The sequence below is a fragment of the Aotus nancymaae genome, unplaced genomic scaffold (assembly GCF_030222135.1).
Source record: "Aotus nancymaae isolate 86718 unplaced genomic scaffold, 86718_ANA_hifiasm-v0.15.2.pri h1tg000041l, whole genome shotgun sequence".
In the NCBI taxonomy this organism is placed as follows: domain Eukaryota; kingdom Metazoa; phylum Chordata; class Mammalia; order Primates; family Aotidae; genus Aotus; species Aotus nancymaae.
Genome location: NW_026988455.1, coordinates 7,117,044 through 7,129,940, shown reverse-complemented (window position 1 = coordinate 7,129,940; position 12,897 = coordinate 7,117,044). Strand labels below are relative to the sequence as shown.

Sequence of the window (12,897 nt, the reverse complement as noted above, 5' to 3'; positions counted from 1 at the left end):
TCCCTGTCCCTCAAATTGATGACTATGTCAAAATTAACAATAATGATGATGGTGGGTATAGTTATCTAAATGAACGGACAGGTGTGGACTGAGAAAAAATATTTGAGACTCCCAAAACCAGCAAGGGATCATTACATAGAATATATAAGAAAGTCCTACAAATCAATCAGAAGAAGAGAATACAACAGGAAGATGGGCAAGGATATGAATATGTGACTCGCCCCAAAAAACCTACCTGTTTGCTCAATCTCACTAGCTTTTAGATAAATGAAAATGAAAACAATAGCAAGATTAAGTCTTTCTACCCATGAGGTTGGAAAATTAGGAGACTGGATAATACTAAACACGGGCAAGGTTGCAAGGAAACAAAAAGGAAAGGAAATAAACACGGTATTCTAGGGCATGCCAAAGATAAAGCCAGGCACCCGTTAAAGTGCCAGGACTGGTTTTATTCCGGGACTATTGCAACAAGGAAAAAGAGCATAGCATGAACACAACTCAATACCTCATGCAAAATGCTGGAGACTGTTTAAAGGTTAAGGGAAAGTCACTGTGGGTGATTAAGGGAGGGTTAGTCCATGGGACTAGGCCACCTGGATTTGTTCAGTGGCACTTATCCGGAGGAGAAACACACTTACCCTAAAGTAAGGCGTTCACAGCCCTTAGGCCCTTATCCTCCTGGGAGAAGAGTTATAGCTCCCTGAATATCCGCATTTCAAAGAGAGGGCTCTCAGATCCTTGAGGAGACCATTTTGGGTGGGAGATTTACATCCAAAGGGCAAAGGAAAGATTTATGACTGCACGCTTTCTAAAATGACTGCTCTAAGAGGGGGCTCAGGGGCCTATCTGCCCATCACCAGGTTTTGGCTGGAATAAACAGTAAATTCTCCTGGCAGCACTGAGCTTCCAAGCAAGCATTTTAGGGAGGCTGGGATCATCCTGGGGACATGGCCTTAAGCTGCTAGAAGCCATGCTAGAGTTTGGGCAAGTCTCTTAGTGCAGGGGTTTGGACAGAGTCATTATGGGCAGAGAGTTCTGCAGATCACACGCACAACCTAGAAGTACTTCGTGAAAATAAATATGCATCAGCAATTCCACTCCGAGGCATATGCTTACAAGAAACTCTTACACAGGTTCTAAAGGATCACAGGCAAAAGTACTCACCTCCCTGTAGTACTGGTAGCAGGGAGCTGGGGCATTTGCTAGGGGAATGGATAAATAAATGCAGTAGGTAGGTTTAAAAATCAAACCACACAAATAACATATTTTGTAAGTTCACATACATACCCAAGAATATATTATCACAATATCAGAGTGACAGCCCGTGGGAGGAAGGGGAATGAGTATCAGAAATAAAGGAGGGAAAATCAAATAAACAAAACAAGAGCAACTCCTCACACAGATGGATAACGAATGAGCTGCACACTCCTCTCACTGCATTTGCAGTTGGAAACAGAGGGAGAGAAGAAAGGGGAGAGTGAGAAGGAGGGAAGAACAGAAAGTGTGTCGCTCTGGCAGTGGGGACAATGACTGAAAGGCTAGGGTGGGAGGGGCCAGGGAAGAGGGGATGGGGCAGGGCAGGGAGGAGATGACAGTGGTTGGAAGTAGACCAGAGGCAGCAAAATGCAAAGAATCAGTGCTGGGTAAGGACCTACCATGTGCTAGGCACTGTTAGGTTCTTGCATTCTGTTTGGGGATGGATCCCAGAAACTCCCTGAAGGTGGAAACGCTGATATGCTGAATGTGGGGTGGAGTTCAGGGCGATCCCAAAGGTCCTAACCCGGGCCTCTAGGAGGCTGATGGTGCCTTTAACTAAACTGAGGAATAAATGAGAAGGGAAATACATAAATTCACATTCATGGCTCGGGAACTCCCAATCCGTCACTTTGAAAATCAAGATTCCGAGAGGGCATTCCTACTCTGGAGGAAGAGGAATGACATTCATTGTGCTGCCGGAATAATTGTTTTCATAACAACACCAAGCCTGAGTGCTTATTACAGGTTAGTGTGCTTAAGATGTGTACACTTATTAGCTCATTCACAACGCTGTAAAATAGGTACTGCTGTAATCTCTCTTTTTACTGATTAGAAAACTGAAGTGTAGAGAAGTTAACTACTTGCCCCAGGTCACAGCGCTTCTGATTCCTTAGCCCTAATACATATGGATTCCACTCCACAGGCGTAATTTTTACATAACTGTCAAAGAAGTATACCAAGAACCTCATTATTTCCATTGTCTTCATGTATCTCTAGTAAGTGGTAGAGCTGGGATCCAAACACAAAGTTTGTGCTTTTTTTTTTTTTGAGATGGAGTCTTGCTCTGTTGCCCAGGCTGGAGCGCAATGGCACAACCTTGGCTCACTGCAACCTCTGCCTTCCAGGTTCAAGCGATTATCCTGTCTCAGCCTCTTGAGTAGCTGGGATTACAGGCGCCCATCACTGCACCCAGCTATATTTTGTATTTTTTTAGTAGAGATGGAATTTTGCCACGTTGGCCAGGCTGGTCTCGAACTCCTGACCTCAGGTAATCCACTTGCCTCGGCCTCCCAAAGTGCTGGGATTACAGGTGTAAGCCACCACGCCCGGCCTGTGCTCTTTTCATGACACACATCTGCACGTCCCTCTCACCTATTGTTCAAACTGTCTCTCACACTACCCTTTCAAACTCTACCCATAGAGGAAAAGAGTCTAAAGAGACATATTAACCAATTACAATTCACAGGCTTTGTTTGGATCAAACAAATGGTTAACAAAAGCACTTAGAGGATAATTGGGAAAAATGATATTAAGGAATTATTATTGATTTTTATGTGTGCTGATAACATGATTATGTCTAAGTAGGGCAGTCCTTTTAAAGAGAAATATCTAAAGGTGAAATACTAACTACAGTGGTTCTCAGAGCGTGGCCGTCAGATCAGCAGCATCAGTATTACCCGGGAACTTGTTAGAATGCAGATTCTCAGGCCAGACCTACTAAATCAGAAACTCTGTGGGTGGAGCCCAGCAATCTGTGTTTTAACAAGTTCTCCAGGGGATTCAAATGCATGCTAAGTTTTGAGAGCCACCAAAATAATGTGATGTCTTGAATTTGTTTAAAAATAATCAGCGGAAGGGGTGATGGGTACATAGGAATTCATTATCACCATACTGTCTCTTTTTTTTTTTAGGAGATGGGGTCTCCCTCTGCTGCCCAGGCTGGATTCAAACTCCTGGGCTCAAGCAATCCTCATGCTCTGCCTCCTGAGTATGTATTCTCTACTTTTATATGGGTTTTGGAAGTTTTCCAGAATAAAGAGTTTTCAAAACTCCAAACCGTTTTCTCTGCAGTGCTGCCTAACAGCTCTCTCCTCGCTGCTCTTGTCTTTTTGCCCACTGCCTTCCATCTGGAACATTTCCTCCTGGCTTCAGAAATGGCTGCTCTTCTTATTCTGTTTATTATTATTATTTTGAGATGGAGTTGCACTGTTGCTGAGGCTGGAGTACAGTGGTGCGATCTTGGCTCACTGCAACCTCCACCTTCCAGGTTCAAGTGATTCTCCTGCCTTAGCCTCCCAAGTAGCTGGGACTACAGGTGTATACCACCATACCTGGCTTATTTTTGTATTTTTAGTAGAGACAGGGTTTCGTCGTGTTGGCCAGGCTGGTCTCAAACTCCTGACCTCAACTGATTTGCCCACCTTGGCCTCCCAAAATGCTGGGATTACAGGTGTGAGCCACTGCGCCCAACCCTTATACTGTTTATTTGCCTCAAGTTTTCCAAACCTTAAGAGCTCCTTATACTCTTGTTCTCTCTGTGAAAGTCTTTAAATGGCCCTTCTCCCATCATTCAGTCACCGTTTCTCGCCTCTTGGGGTTCTTCTTCCTGGCTTCTAGTTTCTGTGCACTCTGTGGTTTGCAGAATTTGTTGCCTGAGACCCTGTCTTTGCACACGCCCTGAGCGATCTTTCTGCGGCTTTTACTGGCACTATCAACAATTTCTTTTCTTTCTTTTAGAAAACAAAACATTCACCTCCTTCAATTAAAAAAAATATTTTATGTGATTGTTTTAGTTTGAAACATATCTGCCATTTTTAAAAAATCCAAACAATACAGAAGTGGAACAAATAAAAATGTCACCTTGTTTCCCAGAACCCTATCTTCATAGTTAAACCTAATGATCTCGCCAATCCCTCCGTGAGATCTGAGTTCATTCCTCCTCTGACCTCTGCCCCCAGGACAGCATGCAGAGTATGGAACCAAAGACCACGGCCCATGATTCTACAGGTTGAGGGATGGAGTATGTGAAAGGAAGAGAAGTAAATAAAATAGAGAAGGCCGGGCATGATGACTCATACCTGTAATCCCGGCACTTTGGGAGGCTGAGGCAGGAGATCTCTTGAGCTCAGGATATGGAGGCTGAAGAGAGCTATGATCATGCCACTGCACTCTAGCCTGGGTGACAGAATGAGACCTTGTCTTTAAAAAAAAAAAAGGAAGAGAGAAGAAAGCGAAAGAGAGCCAGGAGTGGGTGGGAGGAGGATGGTTGGCAGCTGGCTGAAAGTGGGACAAGGAGTTAAATGTCATTTGTGTCCAGCTCTCACAACTCCCCTACATTTCCCTTGGTTTGGGTCATGCTTTTGATCTCTCTGGGGAGCGCTGAGGTGCAGAAGCTTCTTCAGAGAGCCTGCTGATGAAGCACTGCTCTGCATGTGGACTTAGAATGAAGCCTCCTTGACCGCCACTATGGTGGCCTCTGCTCTTGGCTATGGGCTTGGACCCATTCTAGCGGGCTCCCTTCCCCAGCGTGACCAGCCCTATGGGTGTACCTACCTCCTGTTGTTGTCCCCAATAAGCCATCAAGCCACTGACTTACCAACAGTCTACCTGTTGTCATATGTATCTGGAGCCTTCAAGTTGTAGCTCTGCTACTCTTCTAGGAGTTCCCTGACCTTCTTGAGGAAGTCACTCAAGAAATTTGACTCCTGTTTTAAATTGCTAGTCTTTCCAGGCTTCATGACTTCTTGGAAATTGTCTTAAGATTCTACCAATGTTAATAATTAAGGCTATGTAGAAATGTAGGAATGTGTTTATAATCCAGTGTTAGTTTTTTTTTAAAAAGTAGTATATACAATAGGGTATCTTTTCTCCACAGTAACCAGGTATATTTCTTTGTTGACATGGACAAGAAGAATGGAACATGTAAGAATAAAGAGTCGTTGTCTGGAAGGATGGATTATCAGGCTTTTTCTTTTAAAAATTCCCTGTTAATAACTATTTATAAACATCAGTTGGCTGAGATGTTTCCCTGTTTCAGTTCAATGTTTAAAGTTCTGTTTACAGGCCAAGTAGGGTGGCTCATGCCTGTAATCCCAACACTTTGGGAGGCCAAGGCGGGTGGATCGCTTGGAGCTAGGAGTTCAAGGGCAGAATTTGAGGCCAATCTGGCCAACATGGTGAAACCCTGTCTGTACTAAAAATACAAAAATTAGCCGGGTGTGGTGGCAGGCACCTGTAATCCCAGCTACTTAGGAGGCTGAGACACGAGAATCACTTGAACCCAGGAGGCAGAGGTTGCAGTAAGCTGCGATCATGCCACTATACTCCAGCCTGGGCAACAGAGCCAGACTCATACTCAAAAAAAAAAAAAAAATGTTCTGCTTCCAGTCTTGGCCAGGCATGTTTTGCCCAGCATCAGACTCTCTGGGTGGAATCTTCACAAAAGCACCATGTTGCTCACCGCCCTGCAGGAGGACACGGAGTTATCTTTCATTTCCCTGCACCCTCCTTCTCACTGGGACAATGGCTGCAAGTTAGCACTGTTCCTTCTATAACTTTTCTGTGCCCTTTCCCCAGTTCTTAGCAGATCCCTTCTGCTGATGGCTAGTTATATAAGACCTATTATGATGGGATTTCTCTCATTCACTGCCTCTGAATTGACTTCTTTCCTATGAACTGGGATATCTCAGGGGTGACAGAGCCCAGGGAGCCTTATCACAGACAGGTCTGATGCCCCACTAAAAACAAACAAACCTCTCTACAGTTACGAGCATTAATACACTTTGTAATTATGTACTATGATGTTGTTCTTAAATGTCTCAAAAATAATTTTACAAATATTCACTGGGATTAAGTTGCTTAGTCTCTATCATAAAAATGGAGTTACGGAGATATTTCCCCTTCACTGCTGTCCCCAGGGGAAACAGAATGGGCAGCATGAGAGACAGTTTGAGCAATAGTTGAGAGAGATGTATAGATGGATGTGTGTCTTTTTTTTTTTTTTTTAGAGATGGGGTTTCATCATGTTGGTCAGGTTGGTCTCGAACTCCTGACCTCAGGTGATCCGCCCACCTCGGCCTCCCTAAGTGCTGGGATTATAGGCGTGAGCCACTGCACCCAGCCCAGATATGTGTCATGAAAAGCGCACAGGCCGGGCAGTTTTGCATAGCTATGTCGAAAAAATGGAGATGCCAGAATAAATAGTCCAGTTTTAATCACAGTAAAAGGAGGCCCTAATTGTTATTTCAAGTGGGGCAGGCATAAAGAAGTAACTCTCTAGCTAAGATTTCTTTACTTGTCTCGGCAGGCTTGCCATGCTGTCTTCTTGGGGAAATGTCTCTAGTTTGCCAGCTGAATTACTGTGAGTGAGAACTATGAAGCCTCGGCTGCCTACTCGCTCTGCCAGCCACCAGATACACCTGAGCCCTTTCTCAGGGCTTGAGAGGAAGCTGGATCCCTGTCAGGGCTGGCCTCTGGCCAGAGAGGCAACTCAGCTCAATTGGGAAACTTGCTGGCCTTCACCTGTCCACGCTACAAAGCCAGCAGTGTTAACTGCACTGGGCTTCCAGCCCACTGAGCGCTTTGTCAGGCACTGGAGCCTAAACAAGGTGTCCTGGCTCAGCCTACAAACTCCAGCTGGAAGAGAAGCAGCATTGTGCTGCATGCTCCTAGCACCCTATACCCAGTGGAGATGAATGCAAACGCAAATGCAGGCGACTGGGGGTTGCTTGTCAGTTTTCTTTGGAAGCACCTGAGATGCAGGAATCAGTTCATGAATTCCTGCAATGGTAGAGAGCTTGAGTGCCCAAGCAAGAGGAAATTACCAATAATTTCAATAGTATGTGGCATCTCTGAGTTCAGGAATACCTCCTAACTACAAAATTCCACTCATCAGGCATTTCCTGTGGTAAAGAGGCTCTAAGGCTACTTGTTTAGAAGCCTTCAACTGATTTCAGTAGTAAGACTGGGTTTGTTATGACTAAAGTTACATTCTGTGACAGGCCAATGTGTGGGGGAAAGGGATATCTGGAAATCTCTACTCATTCTTCCCTGAGGGTTCATGGAAGTTGATGGAGTTGCCCAAACCAGGGTTGAAACTTCGGGAGAAACAGCCCCTCTTCATCCAGGCAGGATGCTTCTACAGAGGACAAAGACCATTGACATAGTGCTCGTTACGTGCTGCCCTGCTAAGTTCTTCATTTGCCTAGCTGATTAGATGCATTCCTCCCTATCATAGCTTCTTGGCCTTTTGGCTAAGATCAAGTGTAGCATTCCTCTCTGTCTCTCTTTGGGGTACACCCACTCTAGGATTCTCATCTCTTTTTTTTTCTTTCTCTCTCTCTTTTTTTTTTTTTTGAGATAGAGTTTTGCTCTTGTTCTCCAGGCTGGAATGCAATGGCGTGATCTCAGCTCACTACAGCCTATACCTCCCGGGTTCAAGCAATTCTCCCACCTCAGCCTCCTGAGTAGCTGGAATTACAGGGGCAAGCCACCATGCCCGGCTAATTTTTGCATTTTTAATAGAGACAGGGTTTCACCATGTTTGCCAGGCTGGTCTCGAACTCCTGACCTCAGGTGATCCACCTGCCTCGGCCTCCCAAAGTGCTGGGATTATAGTCATGAGCCACCACGCCTAGCTGGACCCTCATCTCTTTAACCAGGGGGAGAGCACGATTCAAAGAGGTTGAGTGACTGGCCCAGAGTCACACAGGGTGGTGACTGGTGGAGCTGAGTTTCAAAACCGAGGTTCATAGGATGCCAAAGCTCTGCCCCCTGTACCATTCTGCCTGCCTGACTCTGAGCAGTTCTCATATTTGATACTAGCACTACTCACTTCATGTTGGCACTTGTGAGCTTGCTGGAACGCGGCCTGTGTGTACACTGTGGTTTAGAAGATGGGTGAGAGAGGACAGTGCTTCAGACTAACAACAACAACAGGAAGGATATGGAACAAATCCCTGAGGCTAGAGGAGAGTGGGTTCACCAGTAGGTATGAAAAAAGAGAAGGCTGTGAGAAACCTTAAGCTATTACAGTCTAATTATATCTCCCAAAGGTCTGAGTGTCGGCTAACCATGACGCTCTGAATAATGCACCTGGAAAGAGATGACACTATTGCACCAAGGTTTACTTCACAAAAAATGTTTCCGGCCGGGTGCTGTGGCTCACATCTGTAATCCCAACAATTTGGGAGGCCGAGGCGGGTGGATCACGAGGTCAGGAGTTCGAGACAAGCCTGGCCAAGATGGTGAAACCCCATCTCTACTAAAAATACAAAAATTAGCAGGGCACGGTGGCAGGCGCCTGTAATCCCAGCTACTTGGGAGGCCGAGGCAGGAGAATCACTTGAACCTGGGAGACAGAGGTTGCAGTAAGCCGAGATCACACCACTGCACTCTAGCCTGGGTGACAGAGTAAGACTTTATCTCGGAAAAAAAATAAAATAAAATGCTACGTTTCCCTGTGCATAGAAGTTTGAATTATTATTATGTTTAAAGTAATCACACAGAGTGCTTTATAAAAGTCCCAGTAACGAGCTGTTATTCCCATCCAACAGCAGTAGGAGCTGAAGGACTCAGGGAACAAGCAACTGGACAAGAGTCATCACGGTAACTGGTGTCGGGTATGGGGTGAGAATTTACAATCCCTTATTGGAATCCGGTTTTTATTTTCTTAGATGAGTAAACCAAGACTGAGATCAAACACACTTCCTTTCTTGTGTTTCAAGCGTACTCTTAGGAGTGACGTCTTACGTAGGACAAATGCCTTATTTTTTTTTTTCCCAAAGCGCTTTCACATAGATATACGGCCTCATCCCACTCCCAACCCTGTGTAGAGTTAGACATTCTGGTTCTGACTTACAGATTAGAAAACAGAAGCAGAAACAGGGCAGAAGACTTGCTGACATTCGACTGCTGGGTCCTGGCAGAGTCAGAAGCCTGGCATTCTTTCCTCGGGTCACACCGTCCTCCAACTGATCCTGCCTGAAACTGAGCAGGCCGGCGAGGGTTCACACAGGGGTTATGCCTCCAAGCCATTACTGTGAAGGGGAAGAAGCAGATGTGAATCAAACTAGAAAACTGGCTGTGTTTTCTTTTCCTTTTTTTTTCTTGAGACAGAGTCTCCCTCTGTCACCCACACTGGAGTGCAATAGCTCAATCTTGGCTCACTGCAACCTCCACCTTCCAGATTCAAGCAATTTTCCTGCCTCAGCCTCCTGAGTAGCTGGGATTACAGGCATGGGCCACCACACCTGGCTAATTTTTGCATTTTTAGTAGACACAGTGTTTCACCATGTTGATCAGGCTGGTCTCACACTCCTGACCTCGTAATCCGCCTGCCTTGGCCTCCCAAAGTGCTGGGATTACAGGCATGAGCCACAGCGCCTGGCCAAAACTGGCTATGTTTTCAAACACAGACATTAGTGCCCAGATCAATGGGTCTAACGTGAGTCTTGGCCTAGAGGTTCCCTCAGCCACTGCCCGGTCAAAGGATACCATATAGCCTTTTCATTCCTTCTTCCCTTCCTTCCTCCCTCTTCTCTCTTCCTCCCACTTCCCTCTCTGTCTCTGTTTGCATCCCGCCTTCCTACGTCAAAGCAGAGCTCCTTAATATAACAAAAGAGCTATGTGGTATGCCTCACACTCTCCTTCCTTTGATTGAGACCTGTGTCAATTCAAAGCTCTGTGCTCTCCTTTTGGCAAATGTTCTATGCACTGATCAGAGAGTAGGATACAGGGTCCCTCAGTCCCTCAGACATAGCCATATCCCCTGCTGAACATTATTGGATTGCTAGAATTGTCACGTGTGCCTCTGATCAACAAATACATGATCATAGCATCTAGAAAACTGAAGAATTCTAGGCCAGGTGTGGTGGCTCATGCTTGTAATTCCAGCCCTTTGGGAGGCTGAGGTAGGCAGATAACTTGAGGCAGGAGTTCAAGACCACCCGGGCCCACACAGTAAAACCCCGTCTCTACCAAAAATGCAAAAATTAGCCAGGCATGGTGGCTCATGCCACCATGAGTAGTCCCAGCTACTCAGGAGGCTTGTGCAGGAGAATCACTTCAACCCAGGAGGCAGAAGTTGCGGTGAGCCGAGACTGCACCACTGCACTGCAGCCTGGGAGACAGAGCGAGACTCTGTCCGAAAAAAAAAGAAAGAAAAGAAGGAAAACTGGAGAATCCTTCTCTTAGAGGGACCCAGTAAGAAAATGTCCTCATCTGAGGTATCTGTAGGACAGCCATGGAAAGAGCCTGCCTGGGCCTTGGAAACAAAATAATCTGGGTTCCTCATGAACTAGAAAAGATTCAACTTCTCCAAGCCTCAGATTCCTCATCTGTAAAATGGCAAACCTAACACTATCCCTGCAGATTGCTGTAAGAATAAAGTGCCAAGCACAGTAGCAAGCAAACAGTAGGTGCTCAATAAATGTCCATTTTCCTCCCAGCAGTCCTGTCTTTAGCTCCATATAAAGTGCATTCCCACCTGATACCGTTTGAAGAGTTCATTCTTAAGAAATAAAATTATCACCTTAAGAAACAAAATTCTCTATACCCTAACCTTTATGCCTAAAAGGCTAACAACTCGCTATGCTGTGGCAAATGCCACCAAATGGCATTAGGTTTGGGAAAAAAGAGCCTGGTATGTGCTGTGCATTTCAAAGGTTTGATCTTTACACTGATGATGTCTTCCTCGCCACCCCAGGACAGAGTGGGGTTACATCCCTCTCGGTTACATCTCAACCTTCTATTGGTCTTATTAGGGTAATTATATAGTTATTCATGAGATGATTTGTTTTATGTTTATGCACTCTCCAAGAGCCTAGCACACTGCCTGGCACATAGAAGATGAATGAATGAATGAAGAAAATGTCCACTTGTCTTATCTTATCTCCTTCCAGCCATATAGCAATTCTTTGATGACCCAGGGGTATGGATTACACCTTCATTTTACGGAGGAGGAAAGCTTGCATCACTGCCAAGGTCAGCCAGTGAGGGAGTGGTGGGGCAGGCACTTCAGCCAGCCCGGACTTCCTGACACCAAATCCTTGTTCATTCCTGCTCCTCTGCCCTTTGACTCACCAGCCTCGCCCTTGTGTCTATTCAGATGGTAACATCCTAGGGGGCACATCATTTGGTGGCCAGTTGCCACATTATGAGTGCAGAAGGTCTACTTTCTATCCCAACTCATTGAGCAATGGGTTATTTATTGGCTGACAACAGCCCCAACTGATGATGGCATAGCAAGCCCTTGCACGTTCATCTGCACAAGCCTCAGGAAGCAGGCAAAGGATTCCCAGAGTTGGGAACTTAAGCTGGTTGGATCTGTGTTGTTTGTCAGGGGGATCCTTAACATTCAACTTGAATACTTGTGGTCATCCCATTCATTTCTATTTGCTTTTCCCCACCATGATCCAATAATAATAATAATAATAATAATAATTCACCCAAAGCACTAGGGTAACTGAGTCTCAGTTTATATTCTCAATTCCCTTTTCATTGCTATCCATTCTTTACTAATTAACCAAGTTTCTGACACAGACATGTGGTCAACATCTCAGCCCTGTTCATTCTGTCTATGAAACTCAGTTCACAATCTAGGCTTACTGGTCTATGAAGTCTACCTGTTTCTACCTTTTTAACCTCTTCATTTCTAGAGATCTCTGGACAACAGTTAGAGGTGCGTGTTCAAGGAGAAATTGAACTCAATGTTGAGACAGACATAATGGGTGAACATCTGGCTTGGGAACACCAAAATGTGTGTGCATGGCCCAGTTTACCTTTACCTAGTCGTGACACGTGCAACAAGTGATTTCACCTTCACAGGTGGAGTCTCTGCATCTTTGAACCTGCAGTGGTTTCTCCGCATGCTCTGTGTTCCTCTAGTCCATTTCATCTTCTAAACAGACAGACTGCCTTGATGACAAATCAGAACAAGACAAACACTCCTGCACCACTCCAGAGCTCACTCGAGGCTCTCTATCAGGCAGAAGAGATTATCCCTAAGCCTACTGTGGTCTGGAAGTGCTTGTAACAAGATTGTTTTTGTAACAACTTCCTTAAGGAGACTTCAAAGCCCTTTATTAACCCACACAGTAGCTGAGCTGCTAGGGACAGAGCAGGAACACCGCTTGAAATGTGGGTGGTATCTGCTTCCTGGTGGCTCTTGGAGGAAAACCTACTCCATCCCTTCAAACCCGCCACGGACAAGTGGCTTCATTGGTCACTAAGGCTGGCCTGAGAGGGTGCACAGGCTGAGGATCAGCACAAACATGAGATCAGAGAGGGCCTGTCTGGCTGCTGTGGCCAAGGGAAGAGGGCATGACGGGCCCAGGGGTTCTGTACCAGGGCTGGGATGGACACCCTGCAGCAGCTCGTGTGGTCTGAGCAGTGTGCATAGGTAGCAGCAGGTAAGATCATAGAGGGGGAATGAAACTGAGCGTGGTACCTGCAGCCATGCAGAGACACGTGGAGGGCCCAGGGAAGCCAGAAGCACGAATGACTACAGTGGTGGCAACAGCAGTGGGAAGACGTAGGAGGTATAAAGGGTAGCAGGTCAACAAGACCTTTGACTTAACAACTGGACATGGGTTGAATATAAAAGGCATCAGAAGCACGTGTATATGACTAGATAGATCACAC

The 12,897-nt window shown here is 45.7% G+C and overlaps 1 long non-coding RNA gene across 1 annotated transcript in view; it reads right to left on the bottom strand.

The window, feature by feature from the left end:
• LOC135268658 (uncharacterized) overlaps nt 1-12,897 on the bottom strand; it is a 35,028-nt gene that overhangs the window by 20,082 nt on the left and 2,049 nt on the right. The window contains exon 2 of the long non-coding RNA XR_010336959.1: nt 9,116-9,293. This is a non-coding gene — a long non-coding RNA (uncharacterized LOC135268658). The remainder of the gene's footprint in view (nt 1-9,115; nt 9,294-12,897) is intronic.